At 48.9% G+C, this 14142-nt stretch overlaps 1 pseudogene; it reads right to left on the bottom strand.

Moving 5' to 3' along the window:
• Positions 1 to 446: 446 nt before the first annotated feature.
• Positions 447 to 11357, bottom strand: LOC143388817 (phosphatidylinositol 4,5-bisphosphate 3-kinase catalytic subunit delta isoform-like; annotated as a pseudogene).
• Between the last annotated feature and the right edge of the window lie 2785 nt (positions 11358 to 14142).

Below are 14142 nucleotides of genomic sequence, written 5' to 3'. Positions count from 1 at the left end.
CACACACACACACACACACACACATATATATATATATGTGTGTGTGTGTGTATATATATATATATATATATGTGTGTGTGTATATATATATATATATATATATATATATATATAGAGAGAGAGAGAGAGAGAGAGAGAGAGAGAGTGTGTAATATATTACAATTCTTATTACACAAATAGAGCACAATTTTTCATATCTCTTGTTGTATACAAAGTATATTTACACCAATTTGTGTCTTTGTACATCTACTTTGGATAATAATGTCCATCACATTCCCCATCATCTTGAAACATTTCCTGTCTGTCTAAATAACTAGTGTAAACAAAAGGCAATTGTGTTGTTCTTTCCCATGAGGTGCAGTTCAGGTGTAGGCCCCATCTAGGACAACCAAGGGTAGCTGTCCTCAGAACAGGTTTGCCAGCCTGTGGCGACTCAGAGGTGGCCACTATTGTTGGTTGTCTTTGGTCAGGTTGTGTGCCAGCCAGTTCACTTTGGTCTTCCAGCTCTCCCTCAGGGCTTCATTGAACTTCACCTGGAAGTGCTTCAGCCCCTCCTCCTCCGTCTTCCCCAGTGCCAGAGTGTCCTGGGACAGAATCATCACAACTGCATCAACATTCAGGGGGCCTGACCCTGCTGCATCTGCAATCCCTTCTGCCTCCCTGTACTCCTGCCCCCTCAGGTTGTTGAAATTCCTTCCTAAAAGAACTGCAAGCAGATGATCAGGCGGCCTCATCTTAACTGTGAGAAGGGCAGGAGAAGCTTTAGGGAATACACCCCCTCCTACTCTGTCTCTCACCAACTGAAAAGACAGGAATGGAAAGTGTCTTGCAAACCTACCAGAGACTTTATCTCATTCATGAAAGACACAGAGGACACATGGGATGACCAAACAAGATCACAGTTCACCTTCAACTGGGTGGGACTAGGCCCAGGGAATCCAACATTCTGGCCATTTCCCACCATACTGCACTGCTGGGCCTGGGACGGCATGAGGGCCCCCATCTGTGAGGTAAATCTCCTAGGTCCCTGAGCTGTTCGGGCAAGATGTACTCTGACCAGGATGAGCTCTGCCAAGCTCATTTTTTTACACTATACATATGGCAGGCAGGCTCCTCCGCAGCTGTAGAGGTTCAGGCAGGCCTTGGGAAGTTTGTGGTGGACCCTGGCCTCTAGTCTGGTGTGGCTCTGTGCTGGCATACCTTCAGATACTGGATGTCTTTGGAGGAGCTGATCTCAAGCAGGCCTGCTGCCTGCCTCAGAGCAAAAGTTGGAGGAAGAGGAGCCCATGGTGCCGCAGAATGCTGTAGGCCTGTTCACAGTAGCCTCGAAACCTGCAGAGGTGGAGAAAATAGGTAAAGCCCTGGGTCCTCCCTGCCACCCCCAGCCCCAGACAAGCAGGGGTTCTGCATCCAGCCAGCACCTGCCCCTGAGTGTCTGCCCCTGGTCGTATTATGGGTGTACCCAGATCCTCTAACCAATGCCCCTGCCTGGGCCTGCCTCCTACACCTCTCATGGACCTCCTGTTTGCACTGCCCAACAGGGTACTCTGGGATTGGGGTGCATCTGCAGAGAAGGCAGCACCCCCAGGGTGGAGACAGGAGTTAGCCTGAGGGCTATGTCCCTATCCCTGCCCCTGGCTGGACACTGTCCCCTCACTAGGGCCCTGGGCACCCTCACCTTTCAAATTTCTCATTATTACTAGTATTGCCCTGCTGAATCACGTGGACAAAGTCATGGGTGAGGATGAATGGGACTCGCTCATGGTTGATTCCAAACTTGGTCTTGAAATTCCCCAGAAAGTGGCCAAAAACAATATGAAATAGCTGAGGGGAATTAAGGGCAGCTACTTAACAGGCTTTACAAAGAGAGGTTCTGTTTAGAGGAAGTCAGCAGGACTTGGGGCACTCTTCTGGGAGCTGTGGGTAGGGCAGAGAAGCCCCTGGGCCAGGCATGTAGGACAAGCTGACTGGGCAGCTGAACACAGTGCCCCTTACCTGCCCATTCTCATGGATCATGATGTTGTCACTGTGCCGGTCACCGATGCCCAACACATATGTGGTCACACAGTAGCCGACACAAGAGAGGGTGAACTCCTCAATGGCTCAATCCAGGGCTTCTCTGGGTGGGGAAGATTGAAAACCAGGGCTCCCTATATTTTCCCTCCTCTTGAATCTGGCCTTGTGTTAATCAACATGGAGGGCATTATTCTGGAGCATAGGTGCTTGAAATTGCCCCCTTCTCCCACACGATACCATTCAGAGAAGACAAGGTCTATGTGTTAGATGAAGAGAGGCTGCATAAAGAGGCACAACTGACAGCCAAGTCCCTAGGAGTGTGACTGGGTCCTTGGTAGATGCTCTGGGCTCAGGCAATATCACAGATGCTAGTAATAGCACCAGCTATTTCAAACTACAGCAGAAACACTCAGCAGAACCCACTCAAGCTACATATCTGTGACTAAACACGGTGGTGGTTTTAACACCCAATGAATTGAGTAGCATAACACAGCCATGAAAAATGGACACCCAGGAACAGTGACCTTCTCTTTCCTGCCCCAAATCAGATGTGGGCCAGTGCTCAGCTGAGCCAAGCAGCCATGGAAACTGTCACAGGCCTTCCCTCACCTTTCACTCCATGGAGCCTCTCCCAGGAATAAGAAAGCCTACCCAGGGTTCTTGGACTTGAGCCAGTTGAGCAGGGCATCCTTGTTGAAGGCAGCCATGGCAGCCAGGTTGCTCTGGTTCAGCTGGATGTTGGCAATGGTGTCCAAGTGCTGCACTGCCTCAATGAGGGCCATGCAGTCACCAGTGGGAAGGCAGCCATAGGGGGTCATCCTAGCACATGAGAAGAGGCACAGGCAGACACTATGGTTAAGGACATTCTCTGGGGCTACTGGAACCCCCTGGAAATTGAGGCACCCAACAAAACCAGAGGGAACACTGCTCAAATTCCTGAGGATGCCAGACGGGGTGTGGGGCTCTGGGGAAGGTGCCTCAGAGACACAGAACTGGCACCCAAGTTGCAAAGCACACCTTGGCTGGGCTCATGTTTTCTCTGAAGAGAATGAGTCAGCGGGCTTGGAAGAAGGTGGCCCTGCTCCCCTAGGGGTAGGAAGCCAGGAAATAGGAGCTGAGCACCAAGAATGGCCTTACCCAAACCCCTCCAGCTGCCCTATACCTCTTGTAAGAACAGACGCTCTCACAGCCAACAGGGAGGTGTCAGTTTAGACCAGGAACTTCTCCAGGCGCAGGCTCTGAAGCCTGTTACAGACCCAAACAAACAGGTGATGGATAGAGGCCCCACCTTAGGTCCAGGCCCTCCTGCTTGCACAGGGCATCCATGAGCTGGATCATCTGCAGAGTCAGCATGTCCTGGCGGAGGTCTGGAAGGGCAGGAGTTTCTAGTGGGTTATACACCCATGCAAGGCTCAGAGTATCTGAGCTCTGTCTTCTCAGGGAACCCCCTGGGGCCCTACCACAGAGCAGTATGGGCCTAGGTGAGAAGGCCAAGGCCTCAGCATGTCCCCTGCCCAGCCTGGCTCACCATCCCCATTCTTAAAGGTGATGCCAACGCTGTCACCACTGCCTGCCTCCTCACTGCTGTACATGATCCACAGGGGTTTCATCTTGGAGTCCATGAAGGTGCACCTTTACACACTGCAGGCAGAGGGCAGTGTTGGCCTGGGCGATTGGAGGCTTAGGGTGGGGGAGGGGGCTTAGGGCCTGGTTCCAGATGGGGCTAGGTCTAGCGCTCACCAGACTTCTTCCAGCATTGTGCTGGGGTCCAATGGGGACTGCAAGTGTGAAAGGGCTTCTAGGTAAGTATCCTGGCGCATGTACAAGTGCATCAGCTACTTAGTTTGGGGCTTGGTGGTCTTCTGGGAGCTCACATTCACAAAGTCGCTCAGGGTCTTCAGCTTGCTCAGTGCTTCTGCCTGGTGGCAGAATGGAGTAGCAGCAGTGCACATGAGCCTGAGCCAGAACCAGGAGTATGACTGTGAAGGGGCCTGGAAGGGGAGCCCGCCTCAGGCACAGGCACTCTGTGCCTCACCTGCTTCATCAGCACCTTCATGTTGTGGGTGCTTCCCCTGAAGTAGGCCTCCATGATGAGGCCAAAACGCAAGGCCACGGACGGCACATGCATCTCAGAGCTGGAGGGAAAAGATGGGGCTGAGAATGGCCAGGAGTGGCACATAGCCCCTCCCTAGCCCAGTAAACATGAGGTCAGCAGGCCAGGAGACCCTCATCCCCCATAGCCTTTCTAGGTTCCCAAGGAATCAGCAGGGGTGCATCCAGCTACCGAAGATGCCAGAATAGGAAGTGGTCAATCTTTCGGTTGGCCAGAGCCTGGTCCAACAAGAATTGGGTCAGTTCGCAGTCCAGGTAGGACTTGTACTTGAGGACCTGCACCAGCTGCAGCAAGCACTGGAAAAGCTCATCGTCCCTGTGGGGGAGGAAGGCTGGCTGAGTCTGGGGTTCTGAAACTCAGGACAGAAGTCTCCAGCTGGCAGGTGACTGGAAAGAGGGTAAGGCCAGCCTAGGCTCATCTCCACACAGCACCCAGTTCCAGGTTGCCAGGGCAAGCTGTCTTAGTGAGGAGCTGGCAGCCTGTGGGCCTCAGTGCCCAGCTGGGACTCACGTCAGTTTCTGCAGCAACCAGATGGCAAAGGAGCCCACGTGGCAGTCGGGGAAGCTGAAGTCCAGCAGCTCCAGGGCATTCAGGACAGGAAGCTCAGGCCAGGAGCACAGCAGGTAGAGCATCTGGAGGACGCTTTGCAGTCAGGTGGTGGGTGGCCCACTGCTATCTCTCTACTCCAGCTGTGCCCCTGGTGCCCCTCTCCACCCACCTGGGCCACATCCTCATGCTTGTTCCACTTGGTCACGAGCAGCAGGTGGGCCAGAGCCTCTGGGAAGTGCTCCTGCACTTCATGCCGCATCTTCCACACCAGGTCCTTCTCATGCTCATACAGCTCTCCTGACCCCCGCTGCTCCAGGATTCTCTGCAGCTTCAGCTTCTAAGGGGCACAGGGAGTGAGGCCTCCAGCCCAGCACCTGGCTCCATGCCCAACCAGCACCCCAGCTCACCTCCTCCTTGGTGGTAGGCCCACGCTCCCTGTGATGTCCCAGCTCTAGAATCTGCAACAAGTGTACCTGCTGTGAGCTCCCCAGCACTGGCAGGGCTTTAGGCAGGACATCTGCACCTCAGCACTACTGCCAACCACTCTTGCTGGTGGGAGCCCTCCTGCACACTGCAGGGCATTCAGTAGCATCTCCAGGCTCAGCCTGCCACAGGCCAGTAGCACCCCTCCCATTGGCTGTGACAGCAAAATGTCATCAGACATCACCAACATCCCCTGGTGGGCCACATAGCTACTGGAAGGCCTCAAATCAGTATGATGACCCAGCCCCCAGCAATGGGCAAAGCCTGGGGTGGCCAGGGGCCCCCTCTAAAGACCTCCAGGAGAGCTTCTGGTTAGCGCTCAGCTTCCAAGAAGGACCTCACTGACCTTCTCCAGGGCAGGGTAGTACACAGGGCGAGGGGCCAACTTGGGCAGGTAGATGACCAGGGTGACAGCACTCTCTGTGTTGGGATTGCTATGCACAGTACCCATGGGGATCAGCAGGTCTCCTTTCTCATCTGAAGGCAGGGAGAGATGTAGTTGTAGGGGAACCAGTTCTGGATGCCTTACCCTCCAAGAGCCTCTCCCTGCTGGGCTGGGTCCACCTGGAACAGAGGGCCACATGTAGAGGCAGAGCTCCACAGTCTTGAGCTGGTCCTTATAGTCATACAGCATGAGGTTGGCCCAGGCGATTGGGCAGTCCTGGAGAAGGATACTACAGATCAGAGTGAGCCTCTTCTTGTTCATATGCAGAATGGAACCAGTCTCCAGGCCAACCAGGAGAGAAGATCCAGACTGCATGGAAGGTCTCCAAGTTAGACCCAGGAGGAGGGGAAGGACCCGCTACCTCTTTCCTGTAAGAGTTTCAGTAATTAAGCCAGCAAGATCCCTTCCTGGCTTCCTGCATCTTCACACCCAGCATCCAGAGACACTTGAGTAAGCTCACCAGTCCCATAGCTGACCCAAGACAAGGGGCAAGTCACATCTTGGGTCTAGTGACTTGGGGCCCAGCCATACTCTCCCCAGGCATCCACTAACTCATCATTTCTGTCCCCCTGAGAACACTGTCCTTCCACCAAGGGCGCTTCCTCCAGGACCCCTAAGGACTCGAGGCCTGGGCTAGATATTTCAAGTCAGGCAAATCATGAGCTATCACTCAGGCAGCACAGGAAGTCAGACTAAGGAGCCAGACTAGGGTGGGCAGGGAGACTGGGGTCCCCAGGCTCTCCCAGGACCCTTGTCCTCAGGGTATCTGCCTGTGGAAGCAGGATGGCAAGAGGCCCCAGCAAGGGGTTTCACTGGGTGTCTGAGGCCTGGGCCTCTCCCAGTCAGTCCAACCCACCACCTTCTTGGACTTTTTCTTGCTGGAGTGCGCCTTCTTGGCCTTCTCCATCACCGCAAAAAGTGCAAAGCAGAGCCGGGCCATGCGCGGCAGGTCACAGATGTTGATGTCAAACTCCAGATGCTGCTTCCACATGGGCTCTGAGCACACACTCACCTCCAAGCTGGACATCGTCTTGCATAGCATCTCATTGCCATGGAAGAGCCCGGCCTGCACCACCAGCTGGGGAAGGGGTACAGGGCATGGGTGAGGGAGCGAAGGCCCCACCCCATCTAAAGTTCCAATTCTCTCCTTGAAGGTCCCCATTTACACAGGGGTCCAAATCTACTTCTTGCATTGAGATTGGTCCAGCAGAGTGTAGGCTGGCAGCTCAGTGGTACAGGTGTCTTGGAGCATTGGTACCCCAGGCTGTGCTGGGGCAAGCCAGTCTCAGTACACTTGACTCTGTGGGTCAACTCAGAACCTCAGTTTCCTCATCAGGGTTCAGAAGTTCCAGGGTCCCTTCTGCTTCTAACAGCTCTGGCTACCTTCATGCCTAGCATCTTCTGAGCCCCATGTGGCTCCAGTCTCCAGTGCACCTGTTCCAGTTCCAACCTGCCAGCCCATCCCCAGAGCTGCTCCCACCCAATCCTCCGTGACTCCTGAAGACACACCCCACTTCCCAGATTGTAAAGTAATGCCAGAAAAAGAGACCCAGACAAGACATGGTATGCTCTGTAGACCCAGACAGGCATCACCTCCCAGAAGTGGGACAATAAATCCACTCTGCAGGTGGTTCTGAGTGCAGAGGAGCCATGAAAGTGCTTTTTGAAGAGACAACAGGGCACTGTTCCCCTAGCCCATGGGGGCTCAGCTTCCAGGGAGAACCATGTGCAGTGTCCCCCAGACTCTGGGCACCCCTGGGTGGGTAACCCCTGAAAGCACCTCACCAGCTTCTGTGGTGACTTACACATCTCTTACTGGGCCTCCTACTTCATTGGGCTGTGCCTGATTCCACAAGCTCCACCAAAGTCAAATACCCACAAGTTGCTTGGCCAGGTTTCCATTAATCAGCCTCCCTGACATGCTGGCCGGCTCCCTTCCCCTCTTATTGTTTGGATGTGGTTCACAGCCAATCCAGGCAGAGATAATGAGTAATTGTCCATGTGACTTTTGTGTGACACACTCCCACTCTTCTTTCTCTGCTGCCCCTCCAGGCTACAGCACACCCTGTTTGTGAAAAAAAAAAAAAAAAAAACAAACATAAAAAACCACCTGTCCACTCACCTGGTACCCAAGCCCCTACCTTCATCTGCTCATCAGCATTGATTTTGCTGCCCTGGATCAGCCCAATGCAGAAAGGCTGCCCCAGTGACTACAGGGACACAGAGGAGGGCTGGAGAGGAGAGGAGAGGGGCTTAAATCCCAGCTCATTCCCCTGACTGCTGAAAGGCTGGGGAGAGGGGGAGAGGGTCCCAAATTTGTGGCAAGGTTCAGAAACCTGTCACCAACACCATCCTTTACCAGTCTGCCACACAGAGGCCCAGAGGCCCCAGCCCCCCTGAGATCTGCAGAGAAGTAGGCAATCTGGGAATGCAGTAGCTCAGACAGGACCCCACCCTGGGTGTCAGTTCAAGGCCCTGACTCTCCAAAAGGACTGCACCATCCAAAGTCCCTGGATCAATGCCTAGCCCTGGTGCTGCCCAAGAGGCTCTAGGATCGGCCAAAAGGAGGTAGGGAGAGAAAGAGGGTAAGAAAGGGGAGAACACCATCTCACGTTCTTCATGGGAATGGGGGGCAGTTTGGTGTTTGGTTTCAGGACCTGAGAGGCCGGTTTGCTCTGCTCATCCTGCATGGCAAAGATGGAAGAGGAGTGCACCATGGTCAGGTGGGGGGTCAGTCCACTGTGCAGGCAGCTGCATATGTACTGAGATGAGAGTGTAAGATTGAACTGTCAATGGGTAGTATATCCATTCCCTGGAACCAAGAGAGACCCACAGTCTGGCTCTCTCACTCCTATGCTGGCCCCTTCTAGAGTGGTAGGGATCCCAGAGTGCAGAGGGCTCCTTGCAGGCCTGACCTTGAACTGACAGAGCAGGTAGTTGCCATATAGGTACTCATGCTGCCCATTCACCTGCAGCACATAGTCCTCAGGCTGCTCCATTGTGAGGTGCTGGTACACCTTGGCCTTCTTCTGGAGGGCACAGGCCATCAGTGCTAAGGGCACATACTTGGTAGACACCTGGATGGTGAAGCTCTCCTGTGGGGAGGAGGGAGTGTTGGCATGCTGCTCTCAGGCCCATGGGCTTCTGGGGAAAAGGGGCAAGGCCACGTGCCTGCCTTTATTTGGTATCCCCAAGTGTGAGCCCCACAAGGACAGGACCTGGGTCATTCACTGGTGAAAGTAACAGCAGACACCCAGGAAATACTTGTCCAGTGAATTAAGTGACCAATTCAGCCTTGGAGAGCTTACCTGGTGGGATGCTTGACTACACCCCTTGCATGCCTGCACACCTGGCAAATGCCATGTGATGCCAGTGAGAGAAGAGAAATTTGGGGGCCTGGGACACTGGAGTGTTTTATCAGTGGAAGGTTGCCATGGGCACAGCAGCCCATGTGCCACAGCTGGGGGAGCCTCCCTAGGACATGGGCTATGGGCTCACCCTGCTGCCCTCAAATTTGACATTGACCAGCAGGTCTGGGTTGGAGATTTGAGAGGTGTTGCTGTCCCCCCAGCTCCTGGTGGAGGGCTCCAGCTGAAGGGGAAAACTGTATTGCAGCCAGGCCTTCCAGCCCAGCTGCTGAGGCGGGCAGCCGCCTCCTCACTGAACTGGTGCATCTTAGTGCAGAAGTCATTCACTTCTGGGTCTTGGAGGCAGTTGAACTCGTGGAGGCCTGTAGGGCAGGAGCAGGCTCAGTGCAGGTGCATGTGGCACCAGCCACCCAGGTGTGCCCTACCTTGCCGAGGTGTGGGCTGATCTATGAGCCCTACCTTTGCCGATGAGGAGGCTGATCTGTGAGTTGATGAGCTTCTCCATGCGGTCACCCTCGCGGGTCACCAGGCGCAGCATGGGCAGGAAGGGCCGGACATCACACAGCCGCTGCTGCTCATCCTCTAGCTCCTGCTGCTCTGCGGTCTGATTGACACAGGTGAACACATAGGCCTCGGGGTCACTGAGCATGTGGAAGAGGGGCTCATTCTGGGCTTCGTGCCACAGCATCTGAGAGGAATCATTATGGTCAGCCTTGCTGGCCATGACAGCTGCTGGGAGGTAGGTAGAGACCTCTAGTCTGGGCATCCCATTCTGCATGAGCCACATAGAGGGCAAAGGGAGACCCCAAGCATCGCTTCCTAGGAACCCTTTGGCCCTTGTGACCAACCACCTAGTCAGCAAGCTTCCTGTCCCTGTGCTCTGTGAAGGACTTAATGTGTGGAGATTGGGGACTGAGCATCCAGGCCCTCCTTAGACACATTATCTAGCGCTGCTTTCACCCCACCAAGGCGATGGTGGCCTTGAGCCATGGCAGAGCTGAACCACTGTGACACATAACACGTAGCCCACAAAGCTTCATATCAATAAAAATATGAAGAAATCAAAACCACAATTAAGTGAGAGATGGGACCCCAGGGACAAGTCTGCTACTGTAGTGTTTCAACTTTAGGCACATTGTTTGAAGTTCTATAAGCACATCAAGTGAACCATATAATGATGTTTACAGGAACTAGAATATGAACAAGATGTTACTGTGGTCACTCAGAAAAACAAGTCATGAAAGTTCATAATCAGAATTTAGTTAGAATGTGGTTAGAAAACAGGAAATGAGTAAGGTAGTGTCTGTGGCTGTCTTCTATGGCAGGATCACAGGCAGGTCTCTTCCTTCTCATTCTTATTTTCCAAAATTTTATGGGCCATTATTATTATTGAACTCAGGGACACTCAACTACAGAGCCATACCCTCAGCCCTTTTGTGTATTTTATTTAGTGACAGGATTTCACTTAATTGCTTCAAATCTCACTGTGTTGTTGAGGCTGGCTTTGAACTTGCAATCCTACTGACTCAGCCACCAGAACATTTGGGGACACACCCAGCTACTTTTGAAGTAGAAAAAATTAAGGAAGGATGGAAGAAAGGCACAGAGAAATCTTCAAGGACATTTAAAAAATCCCTCAAGTGTGGTCCATTGATTCTATCATTTTTTTCCTGTTCTCAATAATAGCTTTTAAAATTGCGAAATAAATTCTTGCCCTCGGGCAGTCCAAGGCATGACCCATTAAACCCTAGTTTGTAAGCGGCACAACCCCATTGAAAGCCAGAGGACAGCATCTACCAAAGCAGATGTTCATTGCTTTGACTCAGTAATTCATCCTGAAATTCATCCAATGAACCTGAGGACCCTTTCCAAGGATGATGGGCACTATGTTGGCAACAGTTTTAAAGACAAATTCCTGCAAGGCTCTTATGTGGCTGGGAGCAGACTGTGGTCACTAAAGTGACAGACAGCATAATGTGAGTCAAACTTTCAAATTCCATTCCAGCACTGGAGGCTTAAGGGCAACTGAGGCTAGTAGCTGGCCCTCTGGTAACTAGGGAGGGGAACACATTGCCATGGGGTGAGCTGAATTCCGATAGTAAGTGGAGTTTAACCATCCATTTTATACAAGTTATTGATATTGTATATTTTTCAAAATTTATATCTGAGGTTCTCAAGTGTGAGGAACAATGCCTTTCTCTTTCTGAGCTCCCAGGGATGACAGGAGACCAGGAAGTACCTGCTTGATGGTGCTGAGGTTGGCATTGCAGGACACAGGGAAGTTCAGGTAGATCCCTGTGGGCAGAAGGAAGTCAACCACCACACTCTGATTCTTCTCCTCCTCGGTCCAGAATTCCATGGGACAGTCAATCCCCAGGGGCATTCTGTGTGTGTGTGTGTGTGTGTGTGTGTGTGTGTGTGTGTGTGTGTATTTAGATATATTTTACTTTGTGAGTCTTGAAATTCAGGTTTACAGCACAGTATTTTTTTTCAAATCTGAAAGCACACCCTCAGTTTATTTGAAGAGCAGTTATTAGTTGATGGCTAAATTTTACAAGAAAAATAAAAGTATCACTTTTCCATGATTCTCCTGAGAATTGAATATCATAAAATGCAATCCCTTAGTGAATATTCAACCAGGGGCTGTATGTGTAACTCATTGGTAGAGTACTTGTGTAACATGCATGAGGCCCTAGTTTCAATTTTTGGAACCATAAAAAATATCATAAGAAAACGTACAGAAAAAAGCTCAGATTTCTCACAGTGGCCACCATCACAGTCTCAAACCCTCTGTTGACTTTCAGTTCTTTCCTTTCTTTTTATTCAGTTTCTCACATTTGCATTCGTGTTTACTTTACAAATATCCTCATGAAACAAATTTTTACCTCGTGGAAAGTATGATGATGACAAAACAAAACTAAGAAATAAAAAAAAAGATATTCTCAGTGCCCCTTATTTTATGAAACTACAAGTCAAAGACTTCTGTAATTCCAGTGGCTAAGAAGAATGAGGCAGAAGTTTTTCAAGTTCAAAACCAGCCTCAGCAATGAGCAGAGTGCTAAGCAACTTAGTGAGACCCTGTCCCTAAATAAATTACAAGATTGAGCTGAAGTTAAATATTAAGTGCTCCTGAGTTTAATCCCCAGTACCCCCTGCAATAAGGCCAAAGGTTTTTATATAAAACTTAGAAGACACAAATATCTATGAGCTAGAAAAGTAGATGGGACTCTAATTTTGGCCAAATCACATTCATTCAATATGAGATGACAGAAAAAAACAGTCAACAAAATGCTCATGTTTCCAATTGACAAAGTGTGGAACCAACTTAGATACCTTTCTAGAGGGAAATAAAGACATGGATACACACAAACACACACAATGGAATATTACTGAGCATGAAAAGAGAATAAAATTATGGCATTTGCAGGTAAATGGATGGAGTTGGAGAATATCATGCTAAATGAAGGAAATCAATCCCTCCCCACCAAAAAAAACAAATTCATTCTCTGATAAGCAGATGCTAATTCATAACTTTGAGAAGTGTGGGAACAGTGGAGTAATTTTGGGTATGTTCAAGGGGACTAAGGGAAGGGGAGGGGCAATGAGGACAAGAAAGATGGTGAAATGAGACCAACATCATTACCCTGGGTAATTTTTTGAATGCATGAACGGTGTGACCCTATTTTTTGTACTACCACAGATGGAAAACTGTGTGCTCTAGGTGTGTACAACAAATCAAAGAATATTCTACTGTTCTTCATAGCTGATTAGATTAAAATAAATAAATAAATAAATTTTAAAAATTGCCCAAGTTAGTTCACATCACAAGGAAGATTTTAATAGGAATCAAAACTACACATACATACAAATTAGAAATTAAGATCTGCTATTTAAGCTATTCCTGAAACTCAGAAAATTCAATAAAGCTTTAATCATGTTTTCTAGCAGCTTTGGGTAATGTTTTGATAAATATTACTTAATGCTGTTCAATAATGATCATAATAAAAATTTGTTCATATAAAAGGCTTCATATGCACTAATCTCTGATTTTCTACTACTGCTAAAAATAAAAGAATTAGACACATATTGGAATAAAATAACCAGAAATTATTCTCTTACATTAATGGATAATTTAAATACAAGATTTTGAATGTGAGTGACTGTGAATGGACTCATATAAAAGTCATGGAAAGGCTATCTTACATCTAAAGGCTCTAAGAGAAGATTTTTTTTTTACATTTTCTCATATCTAATGGCTTCTGGTATTCCTTTGTTTATGACCATAAACACTTCCCTTCTGTGTTTATTGGGCCTCCTAAACAAAGAAGATAGATAAGCCTTTCTCATAGGGAAGATGTTGCTAACATAGCGAGTAATTACCCTCTAACTCAAACAAGGTCTGACAACCTATTTTAGGATATGAAAGACCCTCAAAAAGATTTGTATTTTCAAATATTGTTTTGAAAGATTGACAAAAGTCAGTTTCTTTTGCAGAAGGAGTGATGTAGTTCTGTGCCTCTGCAGTCCAGAACAGTTGGCAAAAGAGCCACAAACGTAATATTAGGACTGGGAATTACATTTCAGAGAAGACAAAAACTTGAATACAAAAGAAAACAAATTCAGAGAGAATCATAGCCATATAAGCCCATTTGACAGAATTAAATTTATAAGAAGAACAGAGGACAGAGGCATTTAAAAACGATTTAGTGTATTTTTTTCTATATTGTTATTAATGTTTTCCACAATTATAGATTTCTGGATCATGTTGATTACCACTTCATGTACCTACAATGGATATGGCACACTGAATTTACACCAATACTCATGCACTTATCACTTATCTTTTTTCTCTATAAAAATGCATATGTATCTGAACATATTTTTCCCACATTTCCAAGATTTTGCCCTGAAATTTCTGTGATATCACTTCTCTGAAATGCATTTTTGTTATTTCACGTAAGTACATCTAAGTGTTTTACTCCATATAGTTGGAAAATATGCGACAATTTTAAGGCCCTTCTTATTTGTCATTTATACACTATAATTAAAGATCAACATCAGCACCTTCAGAAAATTTAAGTCTAATTCACCTTTCGGCAGGTAGGAGAAATTTTATTTTTAAAAAGAGTAATAGATTTAAAGTCATTCACGGTGACTTAGAGAATCCC

The sequence above is a fragment of the Callospermophilus lateralis genome, unplaced genomic scaffold, assembly GCF_048772815.1.
Source record: "Callospermophilus lateralis isolate mCalLat2 unplaced genomic scaffold, mCalLat2.hap1 Scaffold_45, whole genome shotgun sequence".
Classification (NCBI taxonomy): Eukaryota; Metazoa; Chordata; class Mammalia; order Rodentia; family Sciuridae; genus Callospermophilus; species Callospermophilus lateralis.
The sequence above is the reverse complement of the archived record's forward strand: the minus strand, read 5'-3'. Positions and strand labels throughout refer to the sequence as shown.